Raw genomic sequence first — 13,128 nt, 5'->3', positions numbered from 1 at the left:
ATTGTTTAAGTCAGCCTGATCACCACCCTAATACAGGGGAAGCACAACCGCTTGTTACCAAGCAGGTGGATTCTCGGCTGTATGGAGGGAGAGATTAATGAGGGCTGTGAGAGGAACCGCATTGACAGGGTCAGCAATTTTAATGAAAAAGGCGGCAAGATCATCTGACCCAGCTGCTTTATTGCGGTCCAGAGCAGTCGATCCCTTTAGGACTTCCCCCAACTAAAGGCCTAGGCCAAATGGAAAAACTGTGAGGAGGTGCTAAAAGGCTACATGTATTAGAGGCTGCAGGGGCTGTAGCAATACAGTTTAATGCATTTGAAACAAAGCCTGAATTTATGAAGTGGTGATTGAATGCTTCACCCATGGAGTATTTATTAGTGACAACTATGTCATCCACTTTTAGGGACATACATACATGATTGGGGCGTTTGTAAGCACATGTCCTCATTTAAGAAGAGGAAATATTGGGCTAGCCATAATTTAACCGCCTCTAAACATTGTAGAAGAGAAGTGATTGCAGTGGAGTTGTTTTTCTTGACTGGAAGATAGATTTGAGTGTCATCAGTGTAGAAATGAACATCTTTTCGTAGAATAGAGCCCAGAGGTAGCGTGTAAAGAGAGAATAGAGAGGGAGCTAAAATAGAGCCTTGAGGAAGGACACAGGTCCCACATTTCCCAGCTTCACTAAAAACTTTCTGTCAGATAGGTATGACTGAAACCATTTCAGAGTGTTTGCTTTTAGACCTACCCAAGACTCTAATCTAGATAATAGTAAGGAGTAGTCTATGGTATCAAAAGCAGCTGATAAATCTAAAAGAATAAGAACCACAGACTCACCGGAATCAGTGGAGAGATAAATATAGTTTAACACTCTAAAAAGGACGGACGCATTGCCGTGAGCAGACTTAAACCAGACTGAAAAAACTCATAAATAGAATTACTAGTCAGAAAGCATTGAAGTTGATTCAGCACAATTTTTCTCTAAAACTTTTGAAATGAAAGGCAAAACAGAAATAGGACACATTTTTTTTAGGACAGAGGGGTCCAGTGAAGGCTTCATGAGCAGAGGAGTGACTGTAGCGAACTTAAGGTTGGCAGGAACAAAGCCAGTTTGGAGACACTTATCAATAAGAGACACCAGACCTGACCCAATCAAATCAATATTAAATTTTAATTCATTTAAAAAATTTGGGGTGAATGATATTGAACAGAATGAGGGTTTAATATTGTCAGTGACCCCCTTCAATTCCTGGAGATTGATGGGTTCAAAAACATCCAAAAGTGCTGAGGCAGATGGCATGACTGGAGAGATGGCCTGGTGATCAGACACCTGACAGGAAGCAGGAGCACTATAAGAAGAGCAGCATGGCAAACAAACAAGGAGGCCATTCACAGTTTCCACTCACACCCGGACTGTGGAGTTACTTTTTCATTGGACTTACCTTTCCCAATCACTTGCAGCAACTTGGATTGTATATACACAGGTGGACACTCACATTGGGACTCACTGGGATTCTTGGACTGTTTTTAGGCAATAGACAAAATACCTGTATTAGTTTAACAGACTGAGCTTACCTGGTTTTATAGTGTTGTTTATTAATGTGAACCTGTTAATACACTATTCTTATTATCTTTATTTCTGTTTTATGTCATTCTTTTAACACGTTTTAACTCTCATTCAGAAAAAAAGTCAGCTCTCTGGGCTGATTATTACACTGCGACAGATTAAAAGCATCGATAAGATTAAGAGAGTCATGTGACAAGGGCTTAGACGGACAGCAGACATGGATATTAAAGTGGCCCACCAATAGAAAGCAATTGTAATTTGTGGCAATATTACCGATCAGTTCAGTGAAATGCTGTATAAAATCTTTAGTAGAGTGTGGCAAATGGTAAATCACACCTAGACCTACAGGACCATTCCAGTCCAAGTGAAGAGACTGAGCTTCAAAGCTGGAAAAGGCAGTTCCAGGGACCAATCGACAGCATGCAGAGAGAGAGATAAAATTGTTACTATGCCAACCCTGCGTCCACTCAGACGAGAGGAGTTAAAAAATGTACAGTCAGCAGGGATCAGATCAGAAAAGGAGTTAGATCACCAACCTTTTTTTCCAGGATTCCTTGATAAACATAAAATCCAAGTTGTGAGATGAGTAAAAGTCGTTTAGTAAGAAGGTCTTATTCACTAAAGGAATGGGCATTTAATAATGCCATCTTCGGTGGAGAGATAATAACAAAAGATGAGGACACTGTTTTCAGCGAGCGCAGATTTCTGTAAGTTACTCCCCGTCATCAGGAGCTGAGGCCAATTCGGTGGAGACCAGAACGAGAAACAGGGCTTGGGTGCAAGGGGGGGGGAACATGACGAAGCCAGCGGTATACCCTGTCCAGTGGATATGGAGGACTGTAATGTAATAAAAGCTTGTTCAAATGTTGAGGTCCTAAACCACTTAGGGCTTTAGAAGTAAATGCACGATTTCAAAATGTATACAATTCTCCAGAGCACTGGGCTGATATGGTCATAATTGCTGGTTCTAGTAAAAACTCTATCTGCTGTATTTTGGACCAGCTGGAGTTGGTTGATTGAACAAGCAAAACAGCCACTCAACAAATCATTTCAACAATCAAACCTTGAGGTCATGAAAACATTAATTGATATTTCTGCATTTGACATTGAGACCAAAGGTCGTAATTTAAATATATTTTTAGATGGAAAAATGCAGTTTTACAAATGCTAGAAATTAGGCTTTCAAAGGAAAGATTGCTATCAAATAGCACACCTAGGTTCCTAAATGATGATGAAGCAGAGCAGCCATTGAGTCTTAGACAGTGTTCTAGATAATAACATGCAGAGGTTTTAGGTCCGATAATTAACACCTCTGTTTTTTTTTTGTTTTTTTTTTGTTTTGTTTGTTTTTATCTAGCAGTAAGAATTTACTTTCATCATGTCTTTATATCGACTATGGATTCGGATGTGCGTCTCTAAATTAAATCTCCGTCAGCTTAACTATTTCCCTGCAAAAGAAAGGGAATGCCCTGACATGGAGGATGCAGAGGACAGTTCATCTAGTTTATCTACTTTTTTGATGAACATCCTGCTTCTCGGCCAGCCAGTCAATCTCAAGAGCTAGCCATGCAAACAAGCTCCAAACAAGTGATAAACAGATTGTGATGCACAGATGTGAGTCCCCATCTGTAATAAAGTGTGGGCATGGGGGAGCACATAGCCTGAAGCACCGCTCACTAATTTTTGTTTACAGTTTAAAATTGTAATGTCTTAATAACAGAGGCTTGATAACTGACTTGCTGGCAATGCTTGCAAATACTCTAAAGACATTCACATGATACTGAAGAGCAGAAGCTTACTGGCGCTGCTTCAGATGCACTCTTATACTTCCTAGTTGCTTAAGTCACACCACCCATGATGTGCACCTCCATTGGACTTTTTGCATTTTGTCTCAGCTCAAGTTTCCAAATGGTTTCCTAATCTTATCTTCATGCCCTCTCTCTGAACATTTCCTCTGTCTGTGATAACTGACAGATCTCTCATATCAAATGTTTCACTAAAGGTTGCCATTATATTGGGTTGCCAGTCATCAATCAACAGAATGCAAATTGTGTGTTTCTGGTTTATTTAATGTCGTGAATTCTGAAAATGGAGCAATAATATGTGGTGGTTACTGTTTACTTGAGTGTGTGTGTGTGTGTGTGTGCGTGCGTGCGTGCGTGTGTGCGTGCGTGTGTGTGTGTGCGTGCGTGTGTGTGTGTGTGTGTGTTTGTATAATGTAATCTTAATGTATGGAAATCACTGCTGGGTCACAACTCTTTAAAATGAATTCCTGTCATTATGGGATGTGAAGCAGATTTGGCATTACACATAAGGGTAAAAAGTCATGACAAGTATATATGCTGTTCTGCTGTCATTAGAGGAAGAAGTGCTCTGATTGCTACTGGCCATTAGTGTAATAGCAGGGTTACTGTTACCACCACTGGCACATCCTGCTGTGTCATCATCCTGATCACCCTCATTTATCATGCTGTCAAATTTCCCTTAACATCACAGAGGGTCAAACAAACTTTGAGAGTGCTGTATAAAAGAAGCAATTCAAACTCTTTAATGTTTGCTGAAAATGGGCATATATATATATATATATATATATATATATATATATATATATATATATATATATATATATATATATATATATATATATATATATATATATATATATGGTCACACTTTATTTTAGGGTCCAATTGTCAGTATTAACTAACCATTAACTATGACTTTTGCCTCAATTAACTCCTTATTAGCTGCTTATTAATAGTTTATAAGGTAGTTGTTAAGTTTAGGGTATTGGGTAGGATTATGGATGTCATGCATTATATGTACTTTATAAGCACTAATAAACAGCCAATATGTTAATAATAGACATGGTAATATATATATATATATATATATATATATATATATATATATATATATATATATATATATATATATATATATATTCTCTGCTTGCGGTCGGATCTTAAGCTGGTAAACTCTGGGAACGTATTTAGTCCAGTGAATGCGTTCAAACAATCAGTCCAAACAGCATTAATATAAAGGAAACCAGGCTGATTACATCAGAGACACTTAAAATAATAATAATAATAATAATAATAAAAATAATAATAATAATAATAATAAAAATAATAATAATAATAATAATAATAATAATAATAATAATAATAATAATAATAATAATAATAAATACATTAATACAAAAAAAAAAAAAATATATATATATATATATATATATATATATATATATATATATATATATATATATATATATATATGACTTTAATTAATAATAGGCCTACTGATAACTATATTTTTTACTTTTTCTTTGGACGTTTAATGGGAGGCTAGTGAGGACCATTCCATAACATTTTTCATGTTTGTCAATATGTTTGTCTTTGGTTTTGTACATAAATAAATAAATAAATAAAAAATAAGCTGGTAAACTCTGTGAACGTATTCAGTCCAATGATCCAGGAAGTGAATGCATTCAAACAATCAGTCCAAACAGCGTTAATATAAAGGAACCCAGGCTGATTACATCAGAGATTGCAGAGGTCTGTAATACAGGTGTTTCTCAATTAATTAGAAAGTTGTGAAAAGGTTCATTTCAGTAAGTTAACTCAAATGTGAAAAATGTGAAACTCGTGTATGTAGCAATTTAGCTCAAAGGGAATAATTTAATAATTTAAAGAGAATTTGAACAGAATCACTGTTTCACGGCTGTTCACTGAGACGCCCTGCGATTCAGTGAACTAGCCGTTTAACATCAAATCTGCGCTGGATACTAATATCCAAACTATAGTGAAAACACTATTAATTAGCACAGTAACAAGATCGGCAGTTTAAGGCATTAACTTGTCAGCACAAAACACAAGATACTTCTCTTTTCAATATGAATAAGGGTTTATTAGATAAATCTAAGACATATAAACTAATCTAACACATAAACGCACGCACTCACACATTCACACAAGTTGCAGGAAGATCGAAAGTTAGGAAAAGATGAGTTTAAGAGAATGGAAATGTGAAATCCCAAGTTTACAGCAATACGTTAAATTGCATAGACATGAACAACCATCAATCACGTAATTAGCGCTCGCATTGAGTTCCTCAGTGGGGTTAAAATTATATTAGATACACCAGCACAACAAATATCTGGGAATACGTTGCCTTCGTTTGCTGTGAAAGGGACTCACGTTGAAAGGGGTATCCCGGTGTCGCTGATTGGCTGGAAGTTCAGTAGTGGCTGAAGTGACGTCTTGGGTAGCCCGTGCTTGGGCGTTGGCTAAAGCTGGAGTTGTGTGGCTGGTTGGAGTTCAAACGCGCAGACAAGGTCGACGTTACAAAACTTAACTCAGAACACGAAACTCTCAAACGGAAAGGAAAAGAAATAAAGTTTGACGAGACTAGGTTGTGTTCCTTCTCATCGTGGCATAGTAGCAGCAGGCAGGCACGCTGGAACCGCGCTCAAAGAACAGTGATGACTACACAGCATGGCTAGAAGCATAGCTAGAGACTAGAAACAGACATGGCTAATAGCAGCAGCTAGGGACTAAAAGCCGACTAAAAGCAAGGCATGACTGATAGCACAAGCAATGCTAGAACTAAAAGCAAAATTTAATGGTGTCCAAAGTATTTAAACTTCCCTGTCGGCCACACCTCAAATGTTGTATTGACCAATCAGATATGGTCTTGGCTCGGGGGTATCATAAATCATTTGTTTATCTTACCAAGCATGTGGTTCCTGCCTCGCAGGGTTTAATTTTGGACATGATTCCTATAACACGAATACAATACATGGGACAAATAAATTATTGTCAGGACAATATCAAGCAAGAAAATTCAATCACAGACATACCAAACACAATTATAAATCGTTAAGCTATGCCATAGTTATAAAAAAAAAAAACATACACAATACGTGATTATAACATGATAGTCAAATGTGTGGGTTAAACATAAATGAATATGGAGTGATGCGATGGACTGATTCATTTATAAGTCTTTTTGAGTTCATTCTGGTCCAAATATCTGTACGAAATAAGTTTCTTTGCCATTCTCTGGCAAAGGACTTTTCTGTGAAGACAAAGGTTTAAAGCCCTTCCCCCCCTTAGGAATTTCAGTCTGGTTCTGCTGGGTGGGGGAAGTCAGTGCAAGTATTTAACTTGATCTCCTGGGTGTACATGTGATGTCCAGCGTTGCATTTCAATCACGAACAATAAATTTGACAGTCTCTTCTTCAAATTAAAATTGTCAATAATTGTTCTATTGGTGTTAATGTTGAAAGCTGTTGTGTGAACAAGTTGGTTGGTTGGTTATCTTGCTTGGTTCTTGTGGCACTAGAACTGATTTATGACTTCCTGAGGAGTTCGGCTCTCGTTTCAATGCACACAGCTCTGATAGACTCTTTAAGTTGTCTGGTTCGACTCATTTCTGCTACATGTATTAAATAAATTCATTGCACACAGACTGAAGTGGTTTTAGTCTTAGGTTCCTTTAATTGTGATAATTTACCAATTCACAATCTCATTAGAATACTTCATAACACCAATATAAAATAAATAAATAAATAAGTTAAATTACTGTACATGTACTCAATAGTTGGTAGGGGATCCTTTTACTTTAATTACTGCCTCAATTTGGCGTGGCATGGAGGTGATCAGTTTGTGGCACTGCTGAGGTGTTATGAAAGACCAGGTTTCTTTGACAGTGGCCTTCAGCTCATCTGCATTGTTTAGTCTGTTGTTTCCCATTTTCCTCCTGACAATACCCCATATTTCTCTATGGGGTTCTGGTCTGTTGAGTTTCCTGGCCAGTCAAGCACACCAACACCATGGTCCTTTAACCAACTTTTGGTGCTTTTGGCAGTGTGTGCAGGAGCCAAATCCTGCTCCAAATTGATTTTGGTTTTCAAAAAACACAATGGACCAACACCAGCAGGTGACATTGTACCCCAAATCAACACAGACTGTGGAAACTTAACACTGGACTTTAAGCAACTTGGGCTATGAGCTTCTAGACACGTCTGTGTGTGGTGGCTCTTGGTGCCTTGACCCCATCCTCAGTCCATTCCTTGTGAAGTTCACTCAATTTCTTGAATCGATTTTGCCTGTCAATCCTCATAATGCTGTGGTTCTCTCGGTTGGTTGTGCATCTTTTTCCTCCACACTTATTACTTCCACTCAACTTTGTTAACATGCTTGGATACAGCACTCTGTGAACTGCCAGCTTCTTTGGCAATGAATGTTTGTGGCTTACCCTCCTTGTGAAGGGTGTCAATGATTGTCTTCTGGACAACTGTCAGATCAGCAGTCTTCCCCTTGATTTTGTAGCCTAGTGAACCAAACTGAGAGACCATTTTGAAGGCCCTGGAAACATTTGCAGGTTTTTTGAGTTGATTAGCTGATTAGCATGTCACCATATTCTAATTTGTTGAGACAGTGTATTGGAGTTTTTTTTTTTTTTGTTAAATGTGAGCCAAAGTCATCACGATTAAAATAACCAAAGACTAAATCCACTTCAGTCTGTGTGCATTTAATTTATTCAGTACACAAGTTTCACAATTTGAGTTGAATTATTGAAATAAATCAACTTTTTCATAAAATTCTAATTTATTGAGAAGCACCTGTATACTGTGGTTGTCTCTGAAGAGTGCGAGCCCTCGCATGTCACACTGTGTGAAGTACATCCTAGGTGTATATGACTTTCTTCTTTCAAATGAATCCAGTCTGACTTATATTAAACATTGTCTTTGATCGTTCAAGTTGTTTAATGGCAGTTAGCAGGTGTTGCAGTGCATCAGTCCAAAATAAGTCAAATAAAAAGTGCCCTTTCATAATAAAAAGTGTCTCACACAGCTCTGGGCGGTGAAAAAAGTCCTCCTATAGCAAATTGATGCTTTTTGTAAGAAAAATATCCATATTCAAAACGTAATAATCTGAAAATGATATTGCAGTCTCTATGTCTAAACTTGTTCCCATTCATACATGTTTATTGTTTCTGTTTCTGTCCATTTCTCTCCATCTGTTTCATACATGTCTCTATCCATTTTATTGTCCACCCAGGTTAAAATTCTAAGTCTAATCAGCTGGAAAAATAATAGCACTCCACTCCTCATTAAACTGCAAGTTTAAGGTAATATATCATTATATCTGCATCACAAACAGTGCAAGGTGAGTAAAAATGCAATACTTAGGGGTTTGTTCTAATTGCGTAAGCTAGAAACAGGGATGCTTTCCTTAACAAGCACCACTATTAATAATAATAATAATAATAATAATAATAATAATAATAATAATAATAATAATAATAATCATCATCATCATCATCATCATATTAGTTAAAATTAAGTCGATATGAATACAGGGAACATTTAATGGGTGAACAAACCCTAAAGCTGAGCTGTGTTTGGCTGTGAAAGAATATCTCAGTTAATGGGTGTCTAAGTGAAAGTTGGAATTTGAAGCAAGAGTTGTAAAATGAAATATGAAATATCTAGCGTGACTAAACCGATAAGGATGCAATGGCAGAAACCATTCTGGAAGATTAAAACAACAAAAAAAAAACAAATATGAGCTGAGGTCTACAGGGAAGAAAGAAAGGTTTGGCGGAAGGCATGAGAAATATATTATTAACTAAATAATTAATTCTTCCAATTTTCTATCTTATGAAAGCTTATTCAGTACAAAAAAAATAAAAAATAATAATAATTGTGCCTGATATTACATTTTTTACGAGAAGTTATACTGCAATTATCTGAAGTGAGGCGAGAACAGAGGAAAATTAAAGCAAGCAGAAGGAAATGGCTTTTCTACTTGAGAACAAAAATCATGTGTATATATATATGCTGGATGGTAAAGCTCTCTTTAAACTTTATTCTTTTTCATTCATTTCTTTTTTAATGGTTTCATATCAAAGCAGGTCTCCAAAAAAGCAACATTTTTTAGTTTGTCTAAGTATGACCTTCAACTTTATGCCAAGTTTTGATACTAGCCCTAGACCACAGCTCTGCTTTAAAATAGCTTTGTATCCTCCACAATCCAGGATACTGCAATGCCTCCAAACCAAGGACACCAGATTTCCAGCCAGCACAAGTTAGTGGAACTGTCAGCATAATGCATTTTAAAAGCGTGAATATTCCTTGAATATTTCTGTTAGAACGTGTGCAGCACAGCTGGACATGGCCTTACACAAATGTGTATGAAATGAAATGAGTCAGCACAGTATATGAACATTCATTCATTAGATTAGCCCAGTCTTGCAAGTAGTTTGCAATAGGGAGGTGGTATGTATTTTAGAGAGTCAAACATAACTCCAGAACGTGGAAGAATTAAGTTGTGTATTATTTGCAAACTATGCATATTCTGATTAAATTACATAACTGTTATCTTCCAAAACCAAGTAAGCTGCTTGGATATTTTCTGCCATTTTCTAATGTCCGTATGGTTCACAAGGAAGGTGCTCCATGAATTTATTGTGTCAAATTCTGCAAAATAAATAAATAAATACATCCAAGATGAAGCCACCATCCCACTTTATCTTGCATCTACAAGTCTTTGCTCTACCAGGTGCGCTACTGAGCAAATTTACAATGTCAGAAAAGCCACAAATATGGAGCTATATATATGATGCACAAGTCAAAATGTATTGGTCAAATCATGCACTATGGTAAAAAATTGTTTAAGTCATTATATTGTGTAATTATGTGTAATCAATAAATAAATAAATAAATAAATATTCTCCTGCAATCTGCCTCTGTAATAATAGTTTGCGTGAAAAGGAATACAATTCTCGTGATACTAGTGTTACTTTCTAGTTTTAAATTCTGCTGGAGACTACGGAACATTTATGTATACGTACATTTACGTAAAAGCCAACATTGGAATGTTTATGCTAATTAAAGTATCATGCCATTAGCTGAACAATATGCTAATATCTCAAATTAAGTCAATTGCAACTGAGAGTTTTTTTTTTTACTTAAGCGAGGATTTGTATAGTGTTCCAAATCTGTTTCTTATGAGATTCCATAATGGCTAGATTACAGTTGCCTGTAAGCAGTGAAGCAGCTCACTAGGTCTTGGAATATAACTAATGCAAGGACAAGAGGTTAGCAGCCATCCTTTCGATATTAAAGTGCCTTCTACTTTTAGTGATTATCAGAAGAACACATTATGAATGCATTGTTTCTGCAGGTCCAATGGGTTTACATGTCTTTACATGTATTTTAAGTCTTCAATGTGTGTATTCTCATCTGAGGTGTGATTTCATTAAAAATGTGCTTAATAGATAGTGTGTGCCAGTTTTGAATCCGAACTAGTTGTTCTGCAATGTAAAAAAGTTATGATATGCTTATCAAGCATTTTATATGTAACTGTACAATAGAAAGCCAATAAAGTCACAAAGACTATTGAGGGCAAAAGAGTTCAAAATGAGAGTTCAGTTATACTGGCATCACCAAAAAAAGGTTATGCCTTCATTCCTTCATAAATATTAAAATGCTTGCTGTCTCATTACCAAGTTTGCCCTTTTCAGTGGAAACTTTGAAAAATCCCTTGCTAGATAAAAGGAGGTTGGGTGTGTGGAATGATAAGAGTTTAGAGCAGAATTGAGTGTCCTTTATTGGTAAACTCAAAAGGCACACACATATACCATTGCAAAGATTTCATTTCTATACTGTATATTATACAGGGATCAAGTATGAGAGAGATTGTTTCACTCCAAAGATATGCACAGTCACAGAAGTGAACAATACAACATTTTCACTTTAAGGACCTCTGACTTCCATTCTTCAATATTGCGACACTAGGTTCAATATAAATAGATGCAATATGATTAGAGTTAGCAAATTCAGCATTCACTCCAGGAGCTCTCAGAATTTGCTCAGGAATCATGGTGGCCCTCTCTCCCATCTGGTTTGCTGTGGTGGTAATTTGCTTCACCTTCAGTAATGTATATTATATATATATATATATATATATATATATATATATATATATATATATATATATGTGTGTGTGTGTGTGTGTGTGTGTGTGTACTTGTTTTTATATTCTGGTGGGGACTTAAACCTATGTGTGTGTGTGTGTGTAGGTGGGTCAAAACCAAAAGTTTGGATACACCTTCTCATTCAAATAGCTTTCTTTATTTTCATGATTATAAAAATTGTAGATTCACACTTTTCACACTGAAGGCATCAAAACTATGAATTAACACATGTGGAATTATATATGAAATTATATACATAACAAAAAAAGTGTGAAACAACTGAAAATATGTCATATTCTAGGTTCTTCAAAGTAGCCACCTTTTGCTTTGATTACTGCTTTGCACACTCTTGGCATTATCTTGATGAGCTTCAAGAAGTAGTCACCTGAAATGGTCTAGTTAGTGCTAGCTGCAGATAAAGTCTTAATTGTTGGTGATTTTAATATCCATGTTTATAATGATAAAAATGAATTGAGATCAGCATTTCTAGACATTCTGAGTTCTATCGGGGTTAGACAACACATGTCAGATCCTACTCATTATCGAAATCATACTCTAGATTTAATCATTTTTAGATATGGTTGGACCTTTACGCTTCAGGATGATTAAGGAAAACAGTTTGACATCGTGATATAATGAACACACTCGCACCCTAAACAGATGTACTCTTGTGCAGAGATGTATAGTAACGAAGTAGAACTACTTCACTACTGTACTTAAGTACTAAAAGGCGGTATCTGTACTTTACTGGAGTATTATTTTTTTCTCCTACTTCCACTTTTACTTCGGTACATATTTTCGCTGAGTTTAATACTTTTACTCCGATATTTTTTTATGTGCTGCATCGTTACTCGTTACAATTATAATAATGTTACGAATCATTCCATTACAAACCACTGCCAGAACTGTAGATGGGAGGTTTGATGAAGCTGCCACATCATTGAGCGAAACAAGCGATTAAGAAGTAGTGATGTGTCGTTCTTGAACGATTCGTTCATTTTGAACGAATCTTTAATGTGACTCGGGAAGAACGAGTCGTCTCGGGGAGTGATTCGTTCAGTCGCGCATGCGCATTATTCTATGGGTTCTGTTCTAGTAGTAGTAATTCACCTGTCAGTCTATGCAGTCTTGAGCCGGAAAGAGAATTGATTAGTTCATAGTTCGGGTCTATCGGGTTTTTGACTCGTTCCTCAATCATGTGACAGCCCAATACGTTAAACCCAATGCAGCATGAGCCGGAAAGAGAATTGATTAGTTCATAGTTCGAGTCTATCGGGTTTTTGACTCGTTCCTCAATCACGTGACAGCCCAATACGTTAAACCCAATGCAATATGAGCCGGAAAGAGAATTGATTAGTTCATCTCATGAGTCGTTGGGTCGAGTCGTTCCTTAATCACTTGACAGACCCATACGCTAAAACCATAGACACTGACAGTAAAAGAATGCAGATAATTGAATAGTTCATCTTTCGGTTCTTCGGGTTTTTCGTTCTTTTGTACTGTGTGACAACATTGGCTAGAGTAATTAGTTAATTTACAACTTTCCTTACAAAATGGGTGTGTAGTACTTA

The sequence above is a fragment of the Carassius auratus genome, unplaced genomic scaffold (assembly GCF_003368295.1).
Source record: "Carassius auratus strain Wakin unplaced genomic scaffold, ASM336829v1 scaf_tig00001753, whole genome shotgun sequence".
In the NCBI taxonomy this organism is placed as follows: Eukaryota; Metazoa; Chordata; class Actinopteri; order Cypriniformes; family Cyprinidae; genus Carassius; species Carassius auratus.
The sequence above is the reverse complement of the archived record's forward strand: the minus strand, read 5'-3'. Positions refer to the sequence as shown.